Below are 12,170 nucleotides of genomic sequence, written 5' to 3'. Positions count from 1 at the left end.
TCTCTCTCTCTCTCTCTCTCTCTCTCTCTCTCTCATCATAGCTGATAATTCACCAGCATTGACGACAAAGTGTGTGTGTGTGTGTGTGTGAGAGAGAGAGAGAGAGAGAGAGAGAGAGAGAGAGAGAGAGAGAAGAGAGAGAGAGAGAATTAACATACTTGTAAGTTAATTGCAACTGTTGACCTCTACTTAGAGAGAGAGAGAGAGAGAGAGAGAGAGAGAGAGAGAGAGAGAGAGAGAGAGATTAACATCCTTGTAAGTTAATTGCAACTGTTGACCTCTACTTAGAGAGAGAGAGAGAGAGAGAGAGAGAGAGAGAGAGAGAGAGAGAGAGAGAGAGAGAGAGAGAGAGAGAGAGAGAGAGAGAATGCGTTTCTTTTTTTCAGTTTTGTACCTCTTTTCCTCTTCATAGTCGTCTTTTTATTATTATTATTATTATTATTATTATTATTATTATTATTGTTGTTGTTGTTGTTGTTGTTGTTGTTGTTGTTGTTGTTATTATCATTGTTGTTGTCGTTACGTATTTTCTCAACGTTTTAGATGATACATTAAAGGATTCTTTTTATATAATCCTGAATCTCTCTCTCTCTCTCTCTCTCTCTCTCTCTCTCTCTCTCTCTCTCTCTCTCTCTCTCTCTCTCTCTCTCTCTCTCTCTCTCTCTCTCTGGCACACTCCTTTCCCACGTTTTGCAATCGTCTGTAGTCTTTGCATCACAGTTTCCACATTTCCACTTGTGTCTTACTGACCACTCAGCATTACGTCTTCTTTTATGCCTGTCAATATCTGTTTCCTCCTCCTTCTTTCTCTTTCTATCTGGAAATACCCATGCTAGAAGAGAGACAGACAGAGAGAGAGAGAGAGGGGGGGGATGGCATATCTAGAATTAATCTTTTTGGCCCTGAAAATTAGTCATGGTGAGAGATCTAAGCATTTCAGAATACCAGTCTACGATATTGTGTTCCCAATACCACATTCGTTCTGTATTATCTTCACCCAGGCCTCTTCTCTCTCTCTCTCTCTTCATTCTATCTCCTTCCTTTACTCTTTTGTCTTCCTCTAGTTCAGTGGTTCCCAAAGTAGTCAGTACCGCCCCCCTGGGGGCGGTGGAAAGATCTGGGGGGGCGGTGAGGAAGAAGGGGGTGGTAGGGGGGCGGCAGGGTGGCATGAAGAACAATTATTATTAACTTTTTCTTCTTTACAAAATCTGAATGACAAAATCTATGTCACAAACACTAAGGCTTAGTGTTTGTGACATAGATTTTGTCATATCAAGATTTTTGGTTACAAAAAAAAATCTCTAACTGCTATCAAGTGCTGTGGAACAAGGTCGAGATGTACTTTATTGCCTTCCCAACATCGTATTTAGTAGAACAGGGCTTCAATGCAGTCACCTTGCTTCTTTCCAAGCAAAGAAACCGACTGAAAATTACTGAACGCGGGGATCTACGACTTCTTCTTAGTGAGTTCCAGCCTGATGTTGAGAAGCTTATGTCCCTGCACCAAGCACATCCATCCCATTAATATTAAGTGTGAAACAATGAAGGATACTGGTGGAATGTTTATTTACCATTCCATGTTGCTGAAACAGTTAAAACTGCTAAAAAATAAATTGGTTTACTAAATTGGGTTTTATTTGTGAAATACACATTTGTGTTTAACCTTTCTCTTTTCAAATTGCAGCATACCAAATATCAAGAAAGAGGTGTTTGTTTCCATATGTGTCTGTGTGTGTGGGGGGGGCGCTAGGAATTCACCGGGGAGCCAAGGGGGCGCCAGCCTGCAAAAGTTTGGGAACCACTGCTCTAGTTCATCCCTCCACGCCAGCCTTTCCTTTCTAGTCACTTGTTCATACATCATCAAACTTGCTTCTCTTCCATTCACTACTGGTAGGCTACAACTCCTCTGCTTTATTCTGGCCCTATTTTTCTCTCTCTCTCTCTCTCTCTCTCTCTCTCTCTCTCTCTCTCTGGTCTAATCTTGCATCCATTTCTCACTTTTTATACAATTTCTTCATGTACTTTTCTCTGTCAACCTCATTTTCTTCTACCTTGTTTTCTTTCCCGTTAAATTTGTGTCCTATCTTTCATTACATGTCCTGAGTTTCTAATATGTCCCATTCTCACATTAGTATTATTTCTCTTGCAATGTTCATTTTCTTTCTTCTCTGGCCACGATATTTTCAAAAGTCTTAGCCAGCACCATGTTTCCATAAATACTAGCTCAGGATGCAGGAAAAAGTAAACCAAAGTACCCCATTACCAGTTTATTTTACATCTTACATACGCCTCACAACATGCATCCAGGCAACTTAATCCTTAGGCAGTAGGAAGTTTTCATTAAGAACACCATTATTTTAGTCTTCTCAGACTTGCTTCCTCCTCCTCTTCCTGTTGAAAATGTGTAGAAAAATATACCTGTACAGTACATTAAAATTTGTGGTTTTGATTATTATGGAGTGTAGTTGCTTTCATGGTTTGAAATTGTAGAAATATTCATGTAACACTAGTACAAAAATAACATTCATAGAGGCAATGTTTCTGTTTTGAGATTCATTTCAAAAAGTCTAAATTAGATCTAAATACTATAATGGACGGATGGATTACAATTTTTGAGAATGGAATTAATTATTTTCTTAACATACGCAGTTGAAATTCCAAGAGGAAAAAACTCAACATCATAATGGACGGCTACAATTCTTAGACTGAAGAGGATTTCTCTCTCTCTCTCTTCTATGAGATTCATTGTTAAGTATGTATCTGTTTTTTCAGTAAATAAAATACAAATTTGACACAAATGGACACATTGGAATGAAGTCTTTTTGTCTTCCACACACACACATTTTTCTGTAACATCCATTCATACATTTCTTTCTGCCAACCCAAACTTCAACCAAACAAGACAGGCAGAACAATTTATACTTTCAAGGGGAATGTTGTTACTAGTCTTTTATCTTACGCATACACTACTATAAGATTCATTCAAAGATACAAATTCATACACTTCTTTTAGAGGACCAAAGCAACTCTGGCATTTCAATCTTTTTAATACTATGGTAGTATTTCCACAGCACTATAAAATAATCATAGCTGGGACACACAGAAAGAAAGAATATAAAGTTAATTTTTCCATCTGTAATATTCATTATTTAAGAGACTAGTAGAAATGTTTGAAAAATTACATGACTGGGAGAAAATGGCCTAACAGTAAGAGAGTTGAACATCATAATGGACGGATTGATTATTGTGCGGTTACTGAGTGGAATGTTTCTTTCCAAACTTTAGCACACCAGCTGGACGGAAGAAGAGCTTCACACAAGCTAACCACATGTGCACCTCTCATTCACTCACTCCACATTACAGTGTTGTGTGTCTAACAAGTGCTACAATACATCTCTTTTAAAACCAACATAAAAAATCTGAACTGCGTCAAAATATCATTGGTCAGAACAGTATATATAAAGAATCAATTGAAATTAACTTATCATATATGTAAAAAAACACAAAAGCCCATTAAGTTAACATAAAAATGAGTGAGGATACAGATTAAAAAATGTCCACTGAAAATTATATAAAAGTCAGATACACAAGATAACATTAGTCATTAAGGTAATATAGTACAAGTACAGGATTTCCTTGTAATCATGAATATTATCAACACCACAACACCAAAGCTACACAAGGGAAATACTGCTAACACAACACCCTAAAACTCTTACCCAAGTCTACCTCACTCTTCACTCTTTTATCACCAAACTCTGCCCACACTTACTTATCTCTGAACTAGTAAGAATATTAGCATCACCAATATATAAATTTTCATAAGACAATTCTGTAAACACATCAGAAATACTGCTAAAAAAATATTCAGCAACTCTTACCCATGTCTATCTCACTCTTTATTCATCATGAAACTTACTTATCTCTGAATTAGTAAGAATATTAGCAACACCATTACATGAATTTCATCAAGGCAATATTATAAACACATTAGGAAATCTTACCCCATGTCTGTTTAAATCCTTGCTTCTCATCAGTAAAGTTTGCCGACTTATGTTTACTTGTAGCAACCCAGAATTTTGTGACCCTGAATATTAATTACTTATCTGATCCATAACCCTTGTGTTAGTGAGCAGCTTAGAGACAAACAATGCCCAGGTGTGTCAGTGAAATATGTACACTTCAAATGGTTACTTGTTAATGCACTTCTTATTAATGCCACACAGATGCAATATTAAAACAGAATTGAATCTCTTCTCATTCTATGCCTAATGTTATTTATTGATTGATTTCTTACTTTCGTCTCAGCGATGTGATGTTAAATAGAATATTTTTTTTTTCTATTCAATGTCTTTGGATTGACAAAGATTCTCAGAGTAAAATGATCTAAAGAAAGAGAAACATTCACCACTTATGAAGCAATGCAAAAGTGGAAAAGGTGACATATTAAATTGATCAAGACTAATTTCTCTGATCTTTTTTGGTATTCTTGTTTCCATACCATATTTACATACTCTTATTTATGCATTTGTATTTTCACTGGACTAAGGCAAAGTTGTATGATCCTGTCCTTACACCATGTTTTATGCTTTTAATTCATGAGCACTGTTTGCGCATCTCTCCTCTGATGGTGATGTGTGACTGAGTAGTGATTACTGGACAACACTGCAGTCACAAGGGTCATGATTGGTAGTATAGAGGAAGGTCATCTAAGAATACTGCTCCTGCTGCCTTGTGTGTAGCATTAATATGAGTGAGAACTGAGTAAATCAAGAAAATTATTGTCCCTTTCTTCCTTATAAAAATACTGCCTGATTTGTAGCTTTAAGTTGAGTGACAATTGAGTGAATCAAGGAAGTTATTGTTCCTTCCTTAGAAAAACTCAAAGATGGAGAGAACAAAAAAATTATTCCCCTTCCCTCAAAATGAAAAAAAATAAGCGAAAAAGTGAAGCATTTAGTCTCCTCTCCTTGAATCAAAAGCAAAAGATCTCTTCATAAAGGGAAAAAGACAGTATCTCGTTGAACACATTCACTTAAACACAAAAAAAATTATTGGTTCTCATCACAAGCAAAGAGAACAAGAGGCAAGATAACCCCATCCTTCACACAGCATACTCATACTTCTTCTGTGGGCCTGGGGATATGTCAGGCATCTCCACCACCTCCACAAACTCCCTGATACTTTCCTTCTCATAGTCCCTCACACTCTCCCTCTCGTCATACAGGCAGGACACAGTGTTCACGGAAGCCTGGTCCCCATCATCATCAGCCCGAGATAGAGGCACTGATCGGGCACAGAAGAGCGTGTCACCATATTTGATGATGATGAACGCTATGATGATGACAAACATGGCTAGGCAGGCGAGTGGTGGCCAGGCAGCGTGCACGGCCATGACTGCTGACTGCTGGGAGGAGAATAGGTAGTTGTAAAGACATAGATAAAGAATGGGAAGTTGTAGCAGCAGTAGTGATGTGGAAATAGGATGTATAATTGTAGTAGTGAAGTGAAACTGAAACTGAACTAGTGATAGCAGTGAGATAAAAATAGAATAAGTAGTTGGGTTGGTGGTGGAGGTGATGTGATGGTGGTGATGGTGGTAAAAAAAAAAAAAAGTGGTAGTAATGACATAGAAAAACCATGGATAGTAGTAGTAGCAGTGAGATTGAAATTAACCATGGATAGTTCATGTAAGGGATCTGAGGATAAAAGAGAAGAATGTAAGAGAAGAGATTTTCATGAAGTAAAGAGAATTTTTAGAAGAGATTAACATATGATTATGTCAATACTAACTCACTTCATTTCACTTAATTCAAACTATAGAATGGAGCAGCAACACTGACATATCAAGCATTTCCATTGCACTCTATGTACCGTGCCTAGAAATGTTCATGGGGAAACTTGATATCTGGTGTTTAGAGAAAAACTTACATATCAAGTTCACATATCCAGTATTTCCACTACACTCTACACTTGAGTAACTGCACATATTTACAAGATGACTATTACTTTGCAGTTGAGGAGAGGACAAGAGGTGTGCCGCAGTGGGCAGTGAGCGACTGGGAGGTGCTGGCGTCTAGTAGAGGGCGTCGAGGGGCCGCTGCTTGGCCTTGCGCACAAAGATGAGTGAAGCAAAGCGGTTGCCTGTGTCAGGATCGTTCCAGTACTTGGAGTGTTCGTGGCAGCAGCTGCAGATCCAGTTGACCTGCAAGACACAGCTGGTCAGGAGGGAAACCTTATTTTGATCAAGCCAGTGGGTTATTAGGAAGACAAAGAGGAGGATGACACTTGCTGCTCATCGCCTAAACAATGGCACAGGTAAGAACATAAAATAAGTGAAGCTACAAGAACCCTAACAGTTCATATGGAAAACATTCAAGAAAAGAAAGGCACTTGCTACTTTTCACCTAAACAACGGCACTGGTAAGTACATGAAAACATAAAATAAGAGAAGCTTGAAGAAACTATTAGACCTACACAAGGCAGTCCCTGGAATAAACATGTCTACCTATTTTCCTATTTCCACCTGTCATCCCTATCCATAAATTTATCTAATCTTTTAACAACATTAATTACTAAGTGCAATCTACTCACATACCACTTTTTGTGAGGAACAATTCCTTCTCTGTACTTATGATATCTACCTAAACTATCTATCTTAACATTTACTCTACTTCTCGGTAGCAACCTTTACTTATTTTCTTACAATTCTCGGCTCTTTTGCATTGATACTTATGTGCTAAACCTTTTCACTGTTATGGCTCTCTAACTCTCAAAGTACCAGAAGATAGCATTTGCATAGATACAGATATAAAGAGAAGCTAGGAAAGATATTTCTTTAATACAACACAAGTACAGTGCTTACTCCAATTTTTGTGAGTCGCAAATTTGGAAATCGCAAAATTGGAAGTATTATTCCTATAGGAAAAATTGAATATGGTGGATCCCTCATCCATAGTCGCCTAATTTTTCAATATTTTCCTAATATTTTGCCCATATTTATATCACATATATATTGAGCCAGGTATCTTTCCATATGAATGATCACACTGTTTGTACAATGGCTACGTGAATCAAAAATCTGTCCACCATAGGATTTTACAGCTTTTTCAATTTTTTCACTGTTTTTAAACACCATTCTCATAGTTGATTCTCCCACACCAAACTCTCTGGAAATATCACAGTTCCTTTTTCAATCTCTTCATCTTAATTATCTTCATCTGCTCCAAAGTTAGCCTAATGTTTTTCTTGGTTGGTGGCGCCATGTCGCACAAAGTCGAGCACAATGATTCCTCCAAATTTGCAGAGAGAACTCTTGTGGAGGTGTACGTAAACAAATGGAAGGTGGGAGGGAGCGGGGCAGCGTTGCCAGATGAGCTTCGTTGAATTACCGCCAGATTTTTATGAAGACTAGCCAAAAACCACCAAACTATGATAAATATAATATAAATGATAATAATATAGTATAATATGATAAATATGAATAAATTAATAAAACACTGCCTATATAATACAGTAATATATAATTTGCAGGAACGCTCTCTCTCCCCCCACCACTCGCAATACTGGGAGAAAGGAGCAAGATGGGGAAATTTTAAAAATGGCAATTTTTGGTCCTTGGTCGCAAAATTGGCGTATCACAAAATTTGAACTCGCAAAATTGGAGTAAGCACTGTATTTAAAAGGCCACAGCATAAAAATAAGTGGCTAAAAAGTCAATATTATTATGGGAAAAAGTGTCTAGCAATGAAAGTTAATGGATTGTGTTACCTTTGAGTCTCTGTTTGCTTCTCAATGGTAAAAGAAAGAGCTGAGTGAAATCCATAGTTACCCCATATTTTTATACCATATGGGCTTTTCATGGGAATTTATGGAGGTAAAGGAGATAGTTTTTGAGTACCTCTTTATCTGAAAGCCCACCCACTAGGGAACCATTGCCCTGAGTAAGGAAGCCCTTCCTACACTCACACCATGGACAGCATTCAAACTTGTGCACTTGAGGACCTCTCAGACCTAAAGCGTGTGTGGTTCCACTGCACCACAGAGGCCCCAATTTCACCACTAACTTGTATCTACGAAGCACAAACAAGTCTACATCTATCTATTCCTTGAGTTCCCAAATCATCCCACAACATCTCTTTATCCCCTCAAATTCCCAAGTCAATTGAACCCTCGCTATTCTTTGGAGTCCCCTTGTATCTCTACAACTTACCCTGCAATGTCCCTCTCATTGGACCACATTCTGAAACACTTCTGGCCACATTGCCACTGTTTTTTATAGAAGGCTCTACTTCAAGTTGCACTTGATTTTAAGATGTTTTTACAGTTCTAGGGGGATATTAACAAGATTTCTATTATTTATTTCTATTATTAACTATTATTTCTATTATCAATTTGAGAAAATCATTGAGAACCATCTATACATCTCTGTGGGCTTGAAAAATAGTCATATTGAGAGAGCAAAATTAATAAAGATGGGTCATAGAGCTGAAGTTGCACTGTTTTCAAGATATTTTTTTATATCTCTAGTAACAAATTAACAAGATTTTTACATTATTAATTTTGGAAATACCCTTGAAAACCTCTCTAATCTTGCACAGATTACTCACCATAATCAGGATGATGCCCAGAATAGTGCAGAAGGTGATGCCAACATAGAAGTGGGAGTAGTCATAAAACTCTGGCTTGATTCCAAACTGATCATTGAAGGCAGGCAGAGTGTGATTGTAGGGTGGCATTGCTGACACTCATGCTGCAGGAAGGGCTGTGGCTTAGGACAGTGCTCTCACTGTAGCTAAAATTATGAAGACATCCTTGAACACCTACACAGATCACACTACAGTCAGTAAAATCATCACCACTATCACAAAAATGCCCTTCAGTGTCCCAGTAATTCTAGTTCTGTAATCTAATACATAATCCTTATTAAGGCTGGAAAACATTAAAAAAATTAACATGTAGGATCTTTCTGTTTTTGTTTCTTAAATTAGATTAGTCACTTTATGTTTGTTGCTAGTAAATGTATGTTCAATATTATGACTGACATATAGGCTTGTTCTTTATTAAGACTAGAAAGCATACCTAGAAAAAGAATTAACATGAAGTATCTTGTTTCGGTTTTTGGCACTGTCCTAATATATATGTCCCTCCAGCTGTCCTTGTTTCCCAGCTCCCCCTTCACAGCTCTTTCACTCAGCTGACAGGATGTTGAAATGAAAATATGATAACTAAAACTAAACTAACTCTAACCTAACCTAACCTAACCATGCTATAGGTCAGAAGAATTCTGAACAAGACGCATCAACAGTGTGTGTGTTGCCTCAGCTAGGTTATGTTAGTTAGGTTAGGTTAGTTTAGGTTAAAGTTAGGGTTAGGTGAGTTTTGGTGATCACACTTTCCTTCCCACGTCCCATGTCCCCAGGAAATGAGGACAGCTGGAGGGACGTCTATATTAGGACGGTGCCGAGTTAAATACTAATGAACACTAGGAAATACTGGAAAGGGACCAAGTATGAAGGGTATCCTGCTTCTGTTTTTGTTATATTCTGTTGACCCATGTTAGTCTCTTCCTGGCTTGTTATTGGTGAATACTACTACTATTGTGGCAAAATAAAGCAGAGTTAATTGATGGTTGGGGAAAAAGATGAAAAAAGTAGCAATTAACACATTCTTTAAGTTTAACCCTTACTATTGAATAGATATTAAATGTTACACTGGAATGTGTATAGTAGGAGCTGATTATTTAGGACTGAAAGATATATAAAAAGTAGCAGTTTCTGCCTTATATTCCTTCAAATCCATTCATTCATCATTGCTGTAAGGATTAGTTAGTTATTGAGGGTGAAATATTGCCAAGTAGTGAATTCGGCACTGTCCTAATATAGACGTCCCTCCAGCTGTAGTTGTTTCCTGTCCCCCTATCGCAGGTCTTTCAAACAGCTGACGGAACGTGGGAATGAAAATATGAGAACCTAAGCTAACGCTAACTTCAACCCAAGCTAACATAACCTAGTTGAGGTGACACGCACCTCTGATATGTCTTCCTCCAAACTCTCCTGATCAATAGCGTGGTTAGGGTATTCTAGCTAAGTTAGGCTTAGGATAGATTTGTTTTATCATATTTTCATTCCTATCTCCTATCAGCTGAGTGAAAGAGCTCCAAAGGGGGAGCTGGGAAATAAGGACAGCTGGAGGGACATCTATATTAGGACAGTGCTGTGACTTCCTTTACGTTCTCAAGATAAACGCAACTCATTCATCCCTGCAGATAAGTGACAAGCTAAATATCACAACACTGATAGGCCACAACACTCCACCAAGAACCTTCTACTTACCAAGATGGAAATACATAAAAAGTTATTTTCCTTAAAGACACAAAGGGTAAACATTAAAACATTATATCCATTCAACAAACAAGATCATTTTTACGCTCCCCCCCCTCCCAGCAAATATATACGTATTGGAAACCACTTGTACATAACATAAAAACAAGAATTAACAACCTATCAAGACTTAACCCCGTCAGTACCTGGACACGTTTTCATATTCATTTTGCTTACTATTTGACGATTTTATACAGCTTCAGATATTTATATTGAGATTAAAATAGTGAAGACTGTGGCCTCTTTTAACCTCCATAGACCCTTCCTAATCTAAATAAAATTACCCAATCATACCCAAAAACTCGTGGTAAAAAATGCGTCCCAGTAATGAAGGGGTTAAATAGCTAAAAGATCGTCAAACTTCCACCTCAAAAGTCAGGAAGCCAAGACTGAAACACATAAATATGAACAATTTTTGTCTAAAACATAATAGAAAAAAACATTAAAACCTTACATTTCTTCAACAAACAAGATCAATTTTCATCCTTTTAACAAATACATATTGGAAACCACTCATACGTAACACAAACACAAGAATCAACACCTTATCTATACTTAAACCCGCTAAAATGACCATCAACTTCCACCACACGACTCGGGAAGCCACACCCTTGGTACTCCTTCCTTCACACCCTCACCTGCCCTCACCTTAATACACCCATTTTCACATTCTAATTAACCCTAATTCCGCACTCTAATCCTTCAGCAACTCTCACATTACTTCGGTGGGTGATTCAAAGTCGTGAGTCGCTTCGGGTATTGGAAGAGAAGGGTGGAAATGCAGAAATTCCTCACCTGTTTTGAATCTCAGGTGTGCGGCGTGGGATGTGTTACCTGGCCGGTGTTGCCAAGTGTTGGGTGTTGCTGGACATGTTGCCGCGTCTCTCTCTCTCTCTCTCTCTCTCTCTCTCTCTCTCTCTCTCTCTCTCTCTCTCTCTCTCTCTCTCTCTCAAATTCAAATGGTTTATTTAGCCATATATAAATACAAGGAGAAAGTATATAGACGGTAATATTTCTTGGCTGGGCCCGTTAAATATGTTATTTTTGACAGGCCTCTCTCTCTCTCTCTCTCTCTCTCTCTCTCTCTCTCTCTCTACGTTGCTGGTGATCTTGATTTCTCTGTAAGTGTAGTAGTAGTAGTAGTAGTAGTAGTAGTAGTAGTAGTAGCAGTAGTAGTAGTATAGTAGTAGTAGTAGTAGTAAAAGTAGTAGTAGTAGCACGTGGTAGTAGTAGTAGTAGTAGTAGTAGTACGTGATGGTGGTAGTAGTAGTAGTAGTAATAGTAGTAGTAGTAGTATAACCTAATCTACCTACTAACCAAGAATAAGGTTATCTTTGCGGTCATGAAATTTTGACATTTCTTGAGTAATTGCACAGTAAACGTAATTTCGTCCCCCTTCCCCCCCACACACACATATCGGGCTATCATAGACCGTTTTGGAAGCTAGGCCACTTACATATCATTTATCTTTTGTCATGGATGATTACCTAACCTATTCCGTTGTTGAACCATCGCTATATATATCATCACAAGTATGAAATAAAAAAAAACATTGAAAAACACAAATAACATAAGTTTGTCCACAGCAATTGATGCAATATGCTGAAATATATTGCGTTCTAATGCGTTCCCTTGATATTATCGATTATGGTAACTTAATAACTACGGGGTGGTGTTGATATATGTTGCTGTGCGTATGATGTGCGGCTCCAAGGCTGTACAATATGGCATACACGATACGTCTTTGTTCCTGTGACTGCGGGAACGAACTTTACTCCAAGTACTGAG

General features: G+C 37.8%; 1 pseudogene; it reads right to left on the bottom strand.

Annotated features, from left to right (window-relative positions):
* Nucleotides 1–2,254: 2,254 nt before the first annotated feature.
* On the bottom strand, nt 2,255–8,751 carry LOC123501954 (annotated as a pseudogene).
* Nucleotides 8,752–12,170: the final 3,419 nt, after the last annotated feature.

This window comes from Portunus trituberculatus, chromosome 10 (assembly GCF_017591435.1).
Source record: "Portunus trituberculatus isolate SZX2019 chromosome 10, ASM1759143v1, whole genome shotgun sequence".
In the NCBI taxonomy this organism is placed as follows: Eukaryota; Metazoa; Arthropoda; class Malacostraca; order Decapoda; family Portunidae; genus Portunus; species Portunus trituberculatus.
The sequence above is the reverse complement of the archived record's forward strand: the minus strand, read 5'-3'. Positions and strand labels throughout refer to the sequence as shown.